The following is a 16,713-nucleotide window of genomic DNA, read 5'->3' on the forward strand; positions in this document are numbered from 1 at the left end:
CGTAAAAGCAATAAGTTGGCGAGACGACAACGATGCTACGATGGAGATCAAGGTGTCGCGCCGGTGACGATGGTGATCATGCCGGTGCTTCGGAGATGGAGATCACAAGCACGGTGCTTCGGAGATGGAGATCACAAGCACAAGATGATGATGGCCATATCATATCACTTATATTGATTGCATGTGATGTTAATCCTTTATGCATCTTATCTTGCTTTGATTGACGGTAGCATTATACGATGATCTCTCACTAAAATTTCAAGATAAAAGTGTTCTCCCTGAGTATGCACCGTTGCAAAAGTTCTTCGTGCTGAGACACCACGTGTTAATCGGGTGTGATAGGCTCTACGTTCAAATACAACGGGTGCAAAACAGTTGCACACGCGGAATACTCAGGTTAAACTTGACGAGCCTAGCATATACAGATATGGCCTCGGAACACAGAGACCGAAAGGTCGAGCGTGAATCATATAGTAGATATGATCAACATAGTGATGTTCACCATTGAAACTACTCCATCTCACGTGTTAATCGGACATGGTTTAGTTGCTTTGGATCACGTAATCACTTAGATGATTAGAGAGATGTCTATCTAAGTGGGAGTTCTTAAGTAATATGATTAATTGAACTTAAATTTATCATGAACTTAGTCCTGATAGTATTTTGCAAATTATGTTGTAGATCGATAGCTCGCGGTGTTGCTTCCCTGTGTTTATTTTTTGTTCCTAGAGAAAAATTATGTTGAAAGATGTTAGTAGCAAAGATGCGGATTGGATCCGTGATCTGAGGATTATCCTCATTGCTGCACAGAAAAATTATGTCCTTGATGCACCGCTAGGTGACAGACCTATTGCAGGAGCAGATGTAGACGTTATGAACATTTGGCTAGCTCAATATGATGACTACTTGATAGTTTAGTGCACCATGCTTAATGGCTTAGAATCGGGACTTCAAAGACGTTTTGAACATCATGGACCATATGAGATGTTCCAGGAGTTGAAGTTAATATTTCAAGCAAATACCCGAGTTGAGAGATATGAAATCTCCAACAAGTTCTATAGCAAAAAGATGGAGGAGAATCGCTCAACTAGTGAGCATGTGCTCAGATTGTCTGGGTACTACAATCGCTTGAATCAAGTGGGAGTTTATCTTCCAGATAAAATAGTGATTGACAGAATTCTCTAGTCACCATCACCAAGTTAGTAGAACTTCGTGATGAACTATGGTATGCAAGGGATGACGAAAGTAATTCCCGAGCTCTTCGTGATGCTGAAATCGACGAAGGTAGAAATCAAGAAAAACATCAAGTGTTGATGGTTGACGAGACCACTTCAAGTGTTGATGGTTGACGAGACCGCTAGTTTCAAGAAAAGGGCAAAGGGAAAAAGGGGAACTTCAAAAGAACGGCAAGCAAGTTGCTACTCAAGTGAAGAAGCCTAAGTCTGGTCCTAAGCCTGAGACTAAGTGCTTCTACTGCAAAGGGACTGGTCACTGGAAGCGGAACTACCCCAACTATTTGGTGGATAAGAAGGATGGCAAAGTGAACAAAGGTATATTTGATATACATATTATTGATGTGTACTTTACTAGTGTTTATAGCAATCCCTCGGTAATTGATACTGGTTCAGTTGCTAAGAGTAGTAACTCGAAACGGGAGTTGCAGAATAAACAGAGACTAGTAAAAGTGAACAAAGGTATATTTGATATACAGATTATTGATGTGTACTTTACTAGTGTTTATAGCAACCCCTCGGTAATTGATACTGGTTCAGTTGCTAAAGAGTAGTAACTCGAAAACGGGAGTTGCAGAATAAACAGAGACTAGTAAAAGGAGAGGTGACGATGTGTGTTGGAAGTAGTTCCAAGATTGATATGATCATCATCGCACACTCCCTGTACTTTCGGGATTAGTGTTGAAACTAAATAAGTGTTATTTGGTGTTTGCGTTGAGCATGAATATGATCTGATCATGTTTATTGCAATACGGTTATTCATTTAAGTTAGAGAACAATTGTTGTTCTGTTTACATGAATAAAACCTTTATGGTCATACACACCAACAAAAATGGTTTGTTGGATCTCGATCGTAGTGATACACATATTCATAATATTGAAGCCAAAAGATGCAAAGTTAATAATGATAGTGCAACTTATTTGTGGTACTGCCGTTTAGGTCATATTGGTGTAAAGCGCATGAAGAAACTCCATACTGATGGGATTTTGGAATCACTTGATTATGAATCACTTGATGCTTGCGAACCGTGCCTCATGGGCAAGATGACTAAAACGCCGTTCTCCGGAACTATGGAGAGAACAACAGATTTGTTGGAAATCATACATACAGATGTATGTGGTCCGATGAATATTGAGGCTCATAGCAGGTATCATTATTTTCTGACCTTCCCAGATGATTTGAGCAGATATGGGTATATCTACTTGATGAAACACAAAGTCTGAAACATTTGAAAAGTTCAAAGAATTTTAGAGTGAAGTGGAGAATCATCGTAACAAGAAAATAAAAGTTTCTACGATATGATCGCAGAGGTAAAATATTTGAGTTACGAGTTTGGCCTTCAGTTAAAACAATGTGAAATAGTTTCACTACTCACGCCACCTGGAACACCACAGTGTAATGGTGTGTCCGAATGTCATAACCATACTTTATTGGATATAGTGCAATCTATGATGTCTCTTACCAATTTACCACTATCGTTTTGGGTTATGCATTAGAAACAGCTACATTCACGTTAAATAGGGCACCATCAAAATCTGTTGAGACGACGCCTTATGAACTGTGGTTTGGCAAGAAACCAAAGTTGTCGTTTCTTAAAATTTTGGGGTTGCGATGCTTATGTGAAAAAATTTCATCCTGATAAGCTCAAACCCAAATCAGAGAAATGTGTCTTCATAGGATACCCAAAGGAGACAGTTGGGTACACCTTCTATCACAGATCCGAAGGCAAGACATTCGTTGCTAAGTATGGATCCTTTCTAGAGAAGGAGTTTCTCTCGAAAGATGTGAGTGGGAGGAAAGTAGAACTTGATGAGGTAACTGTACCTGCTCCCTTATTGGATCACAGAAATCTGTTCCTGTGACTTCTACACCAATTAGTGAGGAAGTTAATGATGATGATCATGTAACTTCAGATCAAGTTACTACCAAACCTCGTAGGTAAACCAGAGTAAGATCCGCACAAGAGTGGTACGGTAATCCTGTTCTGGAGGATATGTTACTAGACCATGACGAACCTACGAACTATGAAGAAGCGATGGTGAGCCCAGATTCCGCAAAATGGCTTGAGGCCATGAAATCTGAGATGAGATCCATGTATGAGAACAAAGTATGGACTTTGGTTGACTTGCCCGATGATCAGCAAGCAATTGAGAATAAATGGATTGTCAAGAGGAAGACGGACGCTGATATTAGTATCACTATCTACAAAGCTAGAATTGTCGCAAAAAGGTGTTCGACAAGTTCAAGATGTTGACTACGATGAGAGTTTCTCACTCGTATCTATGCTTAAGTCTGTCCGAATCATGTTAGCAATTGCCGCATTTTATGAAATCTGGCAAAGGGATAAACAAAACTGCATTCCTTGATGGATTTATTAAAGAAGAGTTGTATATGATACAACCAGAAGGTTTTGTCAATCCTAAAGGTGCTAACAAAATATGCAAGCTCCAGCGATCCATCAATGGACTGGTGCAAGCATCTCGGAGTTGGAATATACGCTTTGATAAGTTGATCAAAGCATATAGTTGTATACAGACTTGCGGTGAAGCCTGTATTTACAAGAAAGTGAGTGGGAGCACTACAGCATTTCTGATAAGTATATGTGAATGACATATTGTTGATCGGAAATAATGTAGAATTATTCTGCAAAGCATAAAGGAGTGTTTGAAAGGAGTTTTTCAAAGATAGACCTCGGTGAAGCTGCTTACATATTGAGCATCAAGATCTATAGAGATAGATGAAGACGCTTGATAAGTTTTTCAATGAGTACATACCTTAACAAGATTTTGAAGTAGTTCAAAATAGAACAATCAAAGAAAAGAGTTCTTGCCTATGTTACAAGGTGTGAAATTGAGTAAAGACTCAAAGCCCGACCACGGCAAAAGATAGAAAGAGAATGAAAGTCATTCCCTATGCCTTGGCCATAGGTTCTATAAAGTATGCCATGCTGTGTACCAGATCTATTGTATACCCTACACTGATTTTGGCAAGGGAGTACAATAGTGATCTAGGAGTAGATCACTGGACAGCGGTCAAAATTATCCTTACTGAAATAAGGATATGTTTCTCGATTATGGAAGTGACAAAAGGCTCGTCGTAAAAGGTTATGTCGATGCAAGTTTTGACACTAATCTAGATGACTCTAATTCTCGATCTAGATACATATTGAAAGTGGGAGCAATTAGCTAGAGTAGCTCCATGCAGAGCATTGTAGACATAGAAATTTGCAAAATACTTACGGATCTGAATGTGACAGACCCGTTGACTAAAATTATCTCACAAGCAAAACATGATCACACCTTAGTACTCTTTGGGTGTTAATCACATAGCGATGTGAACTAGATTACTGACTCTAGTAATCCCTTTGAGTGTTGGTCACATAGAGATGTGAACTATGGGTGTTAATCACATGGTTACGTGAATTATTGATGTTAAATCACATGGCGATGTGAACTAGATTATTGACTCTAGTGCAAGTGGGAGACTGAAGGAAACATGCCCTAGAGGCAATAATAAAGTATTATATATTTCCTTATATCATGATAAATGTTTATTATTCATGCTAGAATTGTATTAACCGGAAACATAATACATGTGTGAATACATAGACAAACAGAGTGTCACTAGTATGCCTCTACTTGACTAGCTCGTTAATCAAAGATGGTTATGTTTCCGAGCCATAGACATGAGTTGTCATTTGATTAACGAGATCACCTCATTAGGAGAATGCCGTGATTGACTTGACCCATTCCGTTAGCTTAGCACCCGATCGTTTAGTATGTTGCTATTGCTTTCTTCATGACTTATACATGTTCCTATGACTATGAGATTATGCAACTCCCGTTTACCGGAGGAACACTTTGTGTGCTACCAAACGTCACAACGTAACTGGGTGATTATAAAGGTGCTCTACAGGTGTCTTCAAAGGTACTTGTTGGGTTGGCGTATTTCGAGATTAGGATTTGTCACTCCAATTGTCGGAGAGGTATCTCTGGGCCCACTCGGTAATGCACATCACTATAAGCCTTGCAAGCATTGTGACTAATGAGTTAGTTGCGGGATGATGTGTTACGGAACGAGTAAAGAGACTTGCCGGTGACGAGATTGAACTAGGTATCGAGATACCGACGATCGAATCTCGGGCAAGTAACATACCGGTGACAAAGGGAACAACGTATGTTGTTATGCGGTCTGACCGATAAAGATCTTCGTAGAATATGTGGGAGCCAATATGGGCATCCAGGTCCCGCTATTGGTTATTGGCCGGAGACGTATCTCGGTCATGTCTACATAGTTCTCGAACCCGTAGGGTCCGCACGCTTAAAGTTGCGATGACAGTTTTATTATGAGTTTATGTATGTTGATGTACCGAAGGAGTTCGGAGTCCCGGATGAGATCGGGGACATGACGGGGAGTCTCGAAATGGTCGAGACGTAAAGATCGATATATTGGACGACTATATTCGGACTTCGGAAAGGTTCCGAGTGATTCGGGTATTTTTCGGAGTACCGGAGAGTTACGGGAATACGTATTGGGCCTTATTGGGCCATACGGGAAAGAAGGAAAAGGGCCTCAAGGGTAGCCGCACCCCTCCCCTTGGTCTGGTCCGAATTGGACTAGGGAAGGGGGGCGCCCCCTTCCTTCCTTCTCTTTTTCCCTTCCTCTTTTCCTATTCTTTATGGGAGGTGGAATACTACTAGGACTAGGGAGTCCTAGTAGGACTCCACACTTGGTGCGCCCCCTCCTAGGGCCGGCCTCCTCCTCCGTTGCTCCTTTATATACGGGGGCAGGGGGCACCCCATGGACACAACAATTGATCCTTGAGATCTCTTAGCCGTGTGCGGTGCCCCCCTCCACCATATTACACCTCGATAATAACGTTGCGGAGCTTAGGCGAAGCCCTGCGTTGGTGGAACATCATCATCGTCACCACGCCGTTGTGCTGACGAAACTCTCCCTCAACACTCGGCTGGATCGGAGTTCGAGGGACGTCATCGAGCTGAACGTGCGTAGAACTCGGAGGTGCCGTACGTTCGGTACTTGATCGGTCGGATCGTGAAGACGTACGACTACATCAACCGCGTTGTGATAACGCTTCCGCTATCGGTCTACGAGGGTACGTGGACAACACTCTCCCCTCTCGTTGCTATGCATCACCATGATCTTGCGTGTGCGTAGGAAATTTTTTGAAATTACTACGTTCCCCAACAAGCTTGTCCCAATTCGGCCAAAGAAATTACCGCAGCATGTTGGTGCCATGTCATGACACCATTCCAAATTTCATGATTTTTCAGACGTGTTTTGGATTTACAGGAATTAAAAAACCAAGTTTCTCAATCTTTCCGGCTGAGCCACGACGCCGGGATATTTGAATTTCACTCCCATCTCTTGCATGGGACCTAGAAATTCACCCAAGGACACATATGTGACTTGTCAAACAACTTTGGTGCACTGGAGCATGTGCGTGTATTTCAAATTTGAATTATGCACATTAAATGCTAAGACACTCAATTAATGTATAAAAAAGGCTAAACGAACATGGAATAATCCCAAAATTTAGCACAATACTTCTATTTGGTCTAATCTTCCAGTGTAAAAAATTACCGCAGCATGTTGGTGCCATGTCATGACACCATTCCAAGTTTCATGATTTTCAGGCGTTTTTTGGAATTACAGGAATTAAAAAATCAAGTTTCTCAATCTTTCTGGCTGAGCCACGACACCCAGATGTTTGAATTTCACTCCCATATCTCTTGCATGGGAACTAGAAATTCACCCAAGGACACACATGTGATTTTTCAAACAACTTTGGTGCACTGGAGCACGTGCTTGTAGTTCAAATTTGAATTATGCACATTAAATGCGCAGAAACTCAAATAATGTATAAAAAGGCCAAACAAACACGTAATAATTCCAAAATTTAGCACGGTATTTCTATTAGGTCTAATCTGCCTGTGTAAAAAAACTAAGGTGGGAGAAGGCAGTGTACGTGTGTCGTTTAGCACACGGAGGTGACACGTTCCCTCTCGGAACCACGAGCCTTCTTGAGGGAAGCTCCGGTTTGCAAGAAGCTTACACCAAAGCTTGTCCTAATTCAGCCAAAGAAATTACAGCATCATGTTGGTGCCATGTCGTGGCACCATGCCAAGTTTCATGATTTTCGGGCATGTTTCGGATTTACAGTAATTAAAAAACCAAGTTTCTCAATCTTTCCGGCCGAGCCAAGACGCCCAGATGTTTGAATTTCATTCCCATCTCTTTCATGGGACATAGAAATTCACCCAGGGACACACATGTAATTTTTCATACAACTTTGGTGCACTGGAGCCTGTGCTTGTAGTTCGAATTTGAATTATTTACATTAAATGCCCAGAAACTCAATTAATTTATAGAAAGGCCGAATGAACCAGGAATAATTCCAAAATTTAGCACGGTATTTCTATTTGGTCTAATCTGCCTGTGTAAAAAAAATTAAGGCGGGAGAAGGCAGTGGACGTATGTCGTTTCGTACACGGAGGTGACACGTTCCCTCTCGGAACCATGAGCCTTCTTGAGGGAAGCTCCGGTTTGCAAGAAGCTTACACCAAAGCTTGTCCCAATTCGGCCAAATAAATTACCGCAGCATGTTGGTGCCATGTCATGACACCATGCCAAGTTTCATGATTTTCGGGCGTGTTTTTGAACTACAGGAATTAAAAAACCAAGTTTCTCAATCTTTCCGGCCGAGCCACGATGACCAGATGTTTGAATTTCACACCCATCTCTTGCATGGGACCTAGAAATTCACCCAAGGACACACATGTGATTTTTGAAACAACTTTGGTGCACTGGAGCACGTGCTTGTAGTTCAAATTTGAATTATGCCCAGAAACTTAATTAATGTATAAAAAAGGCCAAACCAACCCGGAATAATTCCAAAATTTAGCACGGTATTTCTATTAGGTCTAATCTGCCTGTGTAAAAAAAACTAAGGTGGGAGAAGGCAGTGTACGTGTGTCGTTTAGCACACGGAGGTGACACGTTCCCTCTCGGAACCACGAGCCTTCTTGAGGGAAGCTCCGGTTTGCAAGAAGCTTACACCAAAGCTTGTCCTAATTCAGCCAAAGAAATTACAGCATCATGTTGGTGCCATGTCATGGCACCATGCCAAGTTTCATGATTTTCGGGCATGTTTCGGATTTACAGTAATTAAAAAACCAAGTTTCTCAATCTTTTCGGCCGAGCCACGACGCCCATATGTTTGAATTTCATTCCCATCTCTTGCATGGGACATAGAAATTCACCCAGGGACACACATGTAATTGTTCAAACAACTTTGGTGCACTGGAGCCTGTGCTTGTAGTTCGAATTTGAATTATTTACATTAAATGTCCAAAAACTCAATTAATGTATAAAAAGGCCGAACGAACCAGGAATAATTCCAAAATCTAGCACGGTATTTCTATTTGGTCTAATCTGCCTGTGTAAAAAAAATTAAGGCGGGAGAAGGCAGTGGACGTATGTTGTTTCGTACACGGAGGTGACACGTTCCCTCTGGGAACCACGAGCCTTCTTGAGGGAAGCTCCGGTTTGCAAGAAGCTTACACCAAAGCTTGTCCCAATTCGGCCAAATAAATTACCGCAGCATGTTGGTGCCATGTCATGACACCATGCCAAGTTTCATGATTTTCGGGCGTGTTTTGGAACTACAGGAATTAAAAAATCAAGTTTCTCAATCTTTCCGGCCGAGCCACGATGCCCAGATGTATGAATTCACCCATCTCTTGCATGGGACCTAGAAATTCACCCAAGGACACACATGTGATTTTTCAAACAACTTTGGTGCACTGGAGCACGTGCTTGTAGTTCAAATTTGAATTATGCCCAGAAACATAATTAATGTATAAAAAATGCCAAACCAACCCGGAATAATTCCAAAATTTAGCACGGTATTTCTATTAGGTCTAATCTGCCTGTGTAAAAAAAACTAATGTGGGAGAAGGCTGTGTACGTGTGTCGTTTCGCACATGGAGGTGACACGTTCCCTATCGGAACCACGAGCCTTCTTGCGGGAAGCTCCGGTTTGCAAGAAGCTTACACCAAAGCTTGTCCCAATTCGGCCAAAGAAATTACCGCATCATGTTGGTGCCATGTGGTGGCACCAAGCCATGTTTCATGATTTTCAGGCGTGTTTTGGAATTACAGGAATTGAAAAACCAAGTTTCTCAATCTTTCTGGCCGAGCCACGACGCCCAGATGTTTGATTTCACTCCCATGTCTCTTGCATGGGACCTAGAAATTCACCCAAGGACACACATGTGATTTTTCAATCAACTTTGGTGCACTGGAGCATGTGCTCATAGTTCAAATTTGAATTATCCGCATTAAATGCGCATAAACGCAATTAATGTATAAAAAGGCCAAACGAAAACGTAATAATTCCAAAATTTAGCATGGTACTTCTATTTTGTCTAATATGTGTGTGTAAAAAAATTGAGGCGGGAGAAGGCAGTGTATGTTTGTCGTTTCGTACATGGAGGTGACACGTTCCCTCTCGGAACCACGAGCCTTCTTGAGGGAAGCTCCGGTCTGCAAAAAGCTTACACCAAAGCTTGTCCCAATTCAGCAAAAGAAATTACCGCAACATGTTGGTGACATGTCATGGCACCATGCCAAGTTTCATGATTTTCAGGCGTGTTTTGGATTTACGGCAATTAGAAAACCAAGTTTCTCAATCTTTCCGGCCGAGCCACGACGCCCAGATGTTTGAATTTCACTCCCATCTCTTGCATGGGACATAGAAATTCACCCAAGGACACGCATGTGATTATTCAAACAACTTTGGTGCACTGGAGCATGTGCTTGTAGGTCAACTTTGAATTATGCACATTAAATGCCCAGAAACTCAATTAATGTATAAAAAAGGCTAAACGAACATCGAATAATCCCAATATTTAGCACGATGCTTCTATTTGGTCTAATCTTCCAGTGTAAAAAGATTAAGGCGGGAGAAGGCAGTGTACGTATGTCATGTCGCACACGGAGGTGACATGTTCCCTCTCGGAACCACGAGCCTTCTTGTGGGAAGCTCCGGTTTGCAAGAAGCTTACAACAAAGCTTGTCCCAATTCGGCCAAACAAATTACCGCAGCATGTTGGTGCCACGTCATGACACCATTCCAAGTTTCATGATTTTCACGCGTGTTTTGGAATTACAGGAATTAAAAAATCAAGTTTCTCAATCTTTCTGTCTGAGCCACGACACCGAGATGTTTGAATTTCACTCCCATATCTCTTGCATGGGACCTACAAATTCACCCAAGGACACACATGTGATTTTTCAAACAACTTTGGTGCACTGGAGCACGTGCTTGTAGTTCAAATTTGAATTATGCACATTAAATGCACAGAAACTCAAATAATGTATAAAAAGGCCAAACGAACACGTAATAATTCCAAAATTTAGCACGGTATTTCTATTAGGTCTAATCTGCCTGTGTAAAAAAACTAAGGTGGGAGAAGGCAGTGTACGTGTGTCGTTTAGCACACGGAGGTGACACGTTCCCTCTCGGAACCACGAGCCTTCTTGAGGGAAGCTCCGGTTTGCAAGAAGCTTACACCAAAGCTTGTCCTAATTCAGCCAAAGAAATTACAGCATCATGTTGGTGCCATGTCGTGGAACCATGCCAAGTTTCATGATTTTCGGGCACGTTTCGGATTTACAGTAATTAAAAAACCAAGTTTCTCAATCTTTCTGGCCGAGCCACGACGCCCAGATGTTTGAATTTCATTCCCATCTCTTGCATGGGACATAGAAATTTACCCAGGGACACACACGTAATTTTTCAAACAACTTTGGTGCAATGGAGCCTGTGCTTGTAGTTCGAATTTGAATTATTTACATTAAATGCCCAGAAACTCAATTAATGTATAAAAAGGCCGAACGAACCAGGAATAATTCCAAAATTTAGCACGGTATTTCTATTTGGACTAATCTGCCTGTGTAAAAAAATTAAGGCGGGAGAAGGCAGTGGACGTATGTCGTTTCGTACACGGAGGTGACACGTTCCCTCTCGGAACCACGAGCCTTCTTGAGGGAAGCTCCGGTTTGCAAGAAGCTTACACCAAAGCTTGTCCCAATTTGGCCAAATAAATTGCCGCAGCATGTTGGTGCCATGTCATGACACCATGCCAAGTTTCATGATTTTCGGGCGTGTTTTGGAACTACAGGAATTAAAAAACCAAGTTTCTCAATCTTTCCGGCCGAGCCACGATGCCCAGATGTTCGAATTTCACACCCATCTCTTGCATGGGACCTAGAAATTCACCCAAGGACACACATGTGATTTTTCAAACAACTTTGGTGCACTTGAGCACGTGCTTGTAGTTCAAATTTGAATTATGCCCAGAAACTTAATTAATGTATAAAAAAGGCCAAACCAACCCGGAATAATTCCAAAATTTAGCACGGTATTTCTATCAGGTCTAATCTGCCTGTGTAAAAAATACTAAGGTGGGAGAAGGCAGTGTACGTGTGTCGTTTCGCACACGGAGGTGACACGTTCCCTCTCGGAACCACGAGCCTTCTTGAGGGAAGCTCCGGTTTACAAGAAGCTTACACCAAAGTTTATCCCAATTCGGCCAAAGAAATTACCGCATCATGTTGGTGCCATGTCGTGGCACCAAGCCAAGTTTCATGATTTTTAGGCGTGTTTTGGAATTACAGGAATTGAAAAACCAAGTTTCTCAATCTTTCTAGCCGAGCCACGACGCCCAGATGTTTGATTTCACTCCCATGTCTCTTGCATGGGACCTACAAATTCACTCAAGGACACACATGTGATTTTTCAATCAACTTTGGTGCACTGGAGCATGTGCTCGTAGTTCAAATTTGAATTATGCGCATTAAATGCGCATAAACTCAATTAATGTATAAAAAAGGCCAAACGAAAACGTAATAATTCCAAAATTTAGCATGGTACTTCTATTTTGTCTAATATGCGTGTGTAAAAAAATTGAGGCGGGAGAAGGCAGTGTACGTTTGTCGTTTCGTACACGGAGGTGACACGTTCCCTCTCGGAACCACGAGCCTTCTTGAGGGAAGCTCCGGTCTGCAAAAAGCTTACACCAAAGCTTGTCCCAATTCGGCAAAAGAAATTACCACTACATGTTGGTGACATGTCATGGCACCATGCCAAGTTTCATGATTTTCAGGCGAGTTTTGGATTTACGGGAATTAAAAAACCAAGTTTCTCAATCTTTCCGGCCGAGCCACGACGGCCAGATGTTTGAATTTCACTCCCATCTCTTGCATGGGACTTCGAAATTCACCCAAGGTCACACATGTGATTTTTCAAACAACTTTGGTGCACTGGAGCATGTGCTTGTAGTTCAAATTTGAATTATGCACATTAAATGCCCAGAAACTCAATTAATGTATAAAAAAGGCTAAACGAACATCGAATAATCCCAATATTTAGCACGATACTTCTATTTGGTCTAATCTTCCAGTGCAAAAAGATTAAGGCGGGAGAAGGCAGTGTACGTATGTCATGTCGCACACGGAGGTGACATGTTCCCTCTCGGAACCACGAGCCTTCTTGTGGGAAGCTCCGGTTTGCAAAAAGCTTACAACAAAGCTTGTCCCAATTCGGCCAAACAAATTACTGCAGCATGTTGGTGCCACGTCATGACACCATTCCAAGTTTCATGATATTTAGGCGTGTTTTGGAATTACAGGAATTGAAAAACCAAGTTTCTCATTCTTTCTGGCCGAGCCACCACGCCCAAATGTTTGACTTTCACTCCCATGTCTCTTGGATGGGACCTAGAAATTCACCCAAGGACACACATGTGATTTTTCAATCAACTTTGGCGCGCTGGAGCACGTGCTCGTAGTTCAAATTTGAATTATGCACATTAAATGCGCATAAACTCAATTAATGTATAAAAAAGGCCAAACGAAAATGTAATAATTTCAAAATTTAGCATGGTACTTCTATTTTGTCTAATATGCCTGTGTAAAAAAATAGAGGCGGGAGAAGCCAGTGTACGTATGTCATTTCGTACATGGAGGTGACACGTTCCCTCTCAGAACCACGAGCCTTCTTGAGGGAAGCTCCGGTCTGCAAGAATCTTACACCAAAGCTTGTCCCAATTCGGCCAAAGAAATTACCGCAACATGTTGGTGACATGTCATGGCACCATGCCAAGTTTCATGATTTTCAGGCGTGTTTTGGATTTACGGGGATTAAAAAACCAAGTTTCTAAATCTTTCCGGCCGAGCCACGACGCCCAGATGTTTGAATATCACTCCCATCTCTTGCATGGGACGTAGAAATTCGCCCAAGGACACACACGTGGTTTTTCAAAAAACTTTGGTGCACTGGAGCATGTGCTTGTAGTTCAAATTTGAATTATGCACATTAAATGCCGAGAAACTCAATTAATTTAGCACGATACTTCTATTTGGTCTAATCTTCCAGTGTAAAAAGATTAAGGCGGGAGAAGGCAGTGTACGTATGTCGTGTCGCACACGGAGGTGACATGTTCCCTCTCGGAACCACGAGCCTTGTTGAGGGAAGCTCCGGTTTGCAAGAAGCTTACACTAAAGATTGTCCTAATTCGGCCAGAGAAATTACCGCAGCATGTTGGTGCCATGTCATGACACCATGCCATGTTTCATGATTTTCAGGCGTGTTTTGGAATTACAGGAATTAAAAAAGCAAGTTTCTCAATCTTTCCGGGCGAGCCATGACGCCCAGATGTTTGAATTTCATTCCCATCTCTTGCATGGGACATAGAAATTCACCCAAGGACACACATGTGATTTTTCAAACAACTTTGGTGCACTTGAGCCTGTGCAGGTAGTTGAAATTTGAATTATGCACATTAAATGCCCAGAAACTCAATTAACGTATAAAATAGGCCAAACGAACCCGGAATAATTCCAAAATTTAGCACGATACATCTATTTGGTCTAATCTGCCTCTATAAAAAATTAAGGCAGTGTACGTATGTCGTTTCGCACACGGATGTGACACGTTCCCTCTCGGAACCATGAGCCTTCTTGAGGGAAGCTCCGGTTCGCAAGAAGCTTACACCAAAGCTTGACCCAACTCGGCCAAAGAAATTACCGCAACATGTTGGTGCCATGTCATGACACCATGCCAAGTTTCATCATTTTCTGGCGTGTTTTGGAACTACAGGAATTAAAAAATCAAGTTTCTCAATCTTTCTGGCCGAGCCACGATGCCCAGATGTTTGAATTTCACTCCCATATCTCTTGCATGGGATATAGAAATTCATTCAAGGACACATGTGTGATTTTTCAAACAACTTTGGTGCACTTGAGCACGTGCTTGTAGTTCAAATTTAATTATGCACATTAAATGCGTAGAAACTCAATTAATTTATAAAAAAGGCCAAACGAACACGTAAAAATTCCAAAATTTACCACGGTACTTCTATTTGGTCTAATCTGCCTGTGTAACAAAATTAATGCGGGAGAAGGCAGTGTACGTATGTCGTTTCGCACACGGAGGTGACACGTTCCCTCTCCGAACCACGAGCCTTCTTGAGGAAAGCTCCGGTTTGCAAGAAGCTTACACCAAAGATTGTTCCAATTCGGCCAAAGAAATTACCGCAGCATGTTGGTGCCATGTCATCACACCATGCCAAGTTTAATGATTTTTACGCGTGTTTTCGAATTACAGGAATTAAAAAACCAAGTTTCTCAATCTTTCCGGCCGAGCCATGACGCCTAGATGTTTGAATTTCACTCCCATATCTCTTGCATGTGACCTAGAAATTCACCCAAGGACACACATGTGATTTTTCAAACAACTTTGGTGCACTGGAGTACGTGCTTGTAGTTCAAATTTGAATTATGCACATTAAATGTGCAGAAACTCAATTAATGTATAAAAAAGGCCAAACAAACACGTAATAATTCCAAAATTTAGGATGGTACTTCTATTTGGTCTAATCTGCCTATGTAAAAAAATTAAGGTGGGAGAACGCAGTGTACGTATGTCGTTTCACACACGGAGGTGACACATTCCCTCTCGAAACCACGAGCCTTCTTGAGGGAAGCTCCGGTTTGCAAGAAGCTTACACCAAAGCTTGTCCCAATTCGGTCAAAGAAATTACCACAGCATGTTGGTGCCATGTCATGACACCATGCCAAGTTTCATGATTTTCAGGCGTGTTTTGGAATTACAGGAATTAAAAAACCAAGTTTCTCAATCTTTCCGGCCGAGCCATGACGCCCAGATGTTTGAATTTCATTCCCATCTCTTGCATGGGACATAGAAATTCACCCAAGGACACACATGTGATTTTTCAAACAACTTTGGTGCACCTGAGCCTGTGCAGGTAGTTCAAATTTGAATTATGCACATTAAATGCCCAGAAACTCAATTAACGTATAAAATAGGCCAAACAAACCCAGAATAATTCCAAAATTTAGCACGATACTTCTATTTGGTCTAATCTGCCTTTGTAAAAAAACTAATGCCGGAGAAGGTGTCACGACCGGCTTTTCGGGATATTAATTTCCCAGAAAATGGCCTTTGTGCTCACCAGCCTCAGGATTACTGTTAGCTGATGAGGCACCAACTTGATACAAGAATTCCAAGCAAAGTACAAAATATGTAGTACAAGACCATTGTGGCCTAGGAGTACAACATTTGGTTTCTAGTGGTTGATGGCGGAAGCGGTTTGTGGTACATCTGCGTCTATTGGACTCCATTTCCCACAAGAATAGCTGACCAGGATAACTCCTATCTTCGCGAGGCTGCTATCACCTTTGCGTAGTTTCCGGGGCTGTCATCTCAATGCTTATCTCCAAGTAAGGAATCTGGCCAAGACAATAGCCAGGGACAAGCCAGTGAGTACGTTTGAATGTACTCGCAAACATCAAGAACACGGGTATAATAAAACAGTGGATAATCATGCTCCGAAATATTTCTGATCATAACGTTTGTCCCGAATTAAACGAAACTCTGTGATGCACGCATGCAGGAAATATATGAACATGCAATATGGGAATAATAATAAAAATGCACTGACCGAGTGTCTGAAATGACTCCTCGAAAGGTTGTAAATAAATTAATAATGCCACAGTCGGGCGTCTGAGCGACAGCACATAAAGGGCTTATAAAGAATAATTAAATAACAAACATGCCGCAGTCGGGCGCCTGAGCGACACCACGTAAAGGGCTTATAAAGAATAATTAAATAACAAACATGCCGCAGTCGGGCGTCTGAGCGACACCACATAAAGGGCTTATAAAGAATAATTAAATAACAAACATGCCACAGTCGTGCGTCTGAGCGACACCACATAAAGGGCTTATATAAGAATAATCACAGTGAATATCCAGGAGGTAGAACCGTCCCAGGGATACTCAATAATTCAAATAATGTAAAAAGGGTTAGTCCATAATAATAATAAACATAATCCTCATATGTCACAGGACATAAACAATATCTAGTCCAG

The sequence above is a fragment of the Aegilops tauschii genome, chromosome 4 (genome assembly GCF_002575655.3).
Source record: "Aegilops tauschii subsp. strangulata cultivar AL8/78 chromosome 4, Aet v6.0, whole genome shotgun sequence".
Lineage (NCBI taxonomy): Eukaryota > Viridiplantae > Streptophyta > Magnoliopsida > Poales > Poaceae > Aegilops > Aegilops tauschii.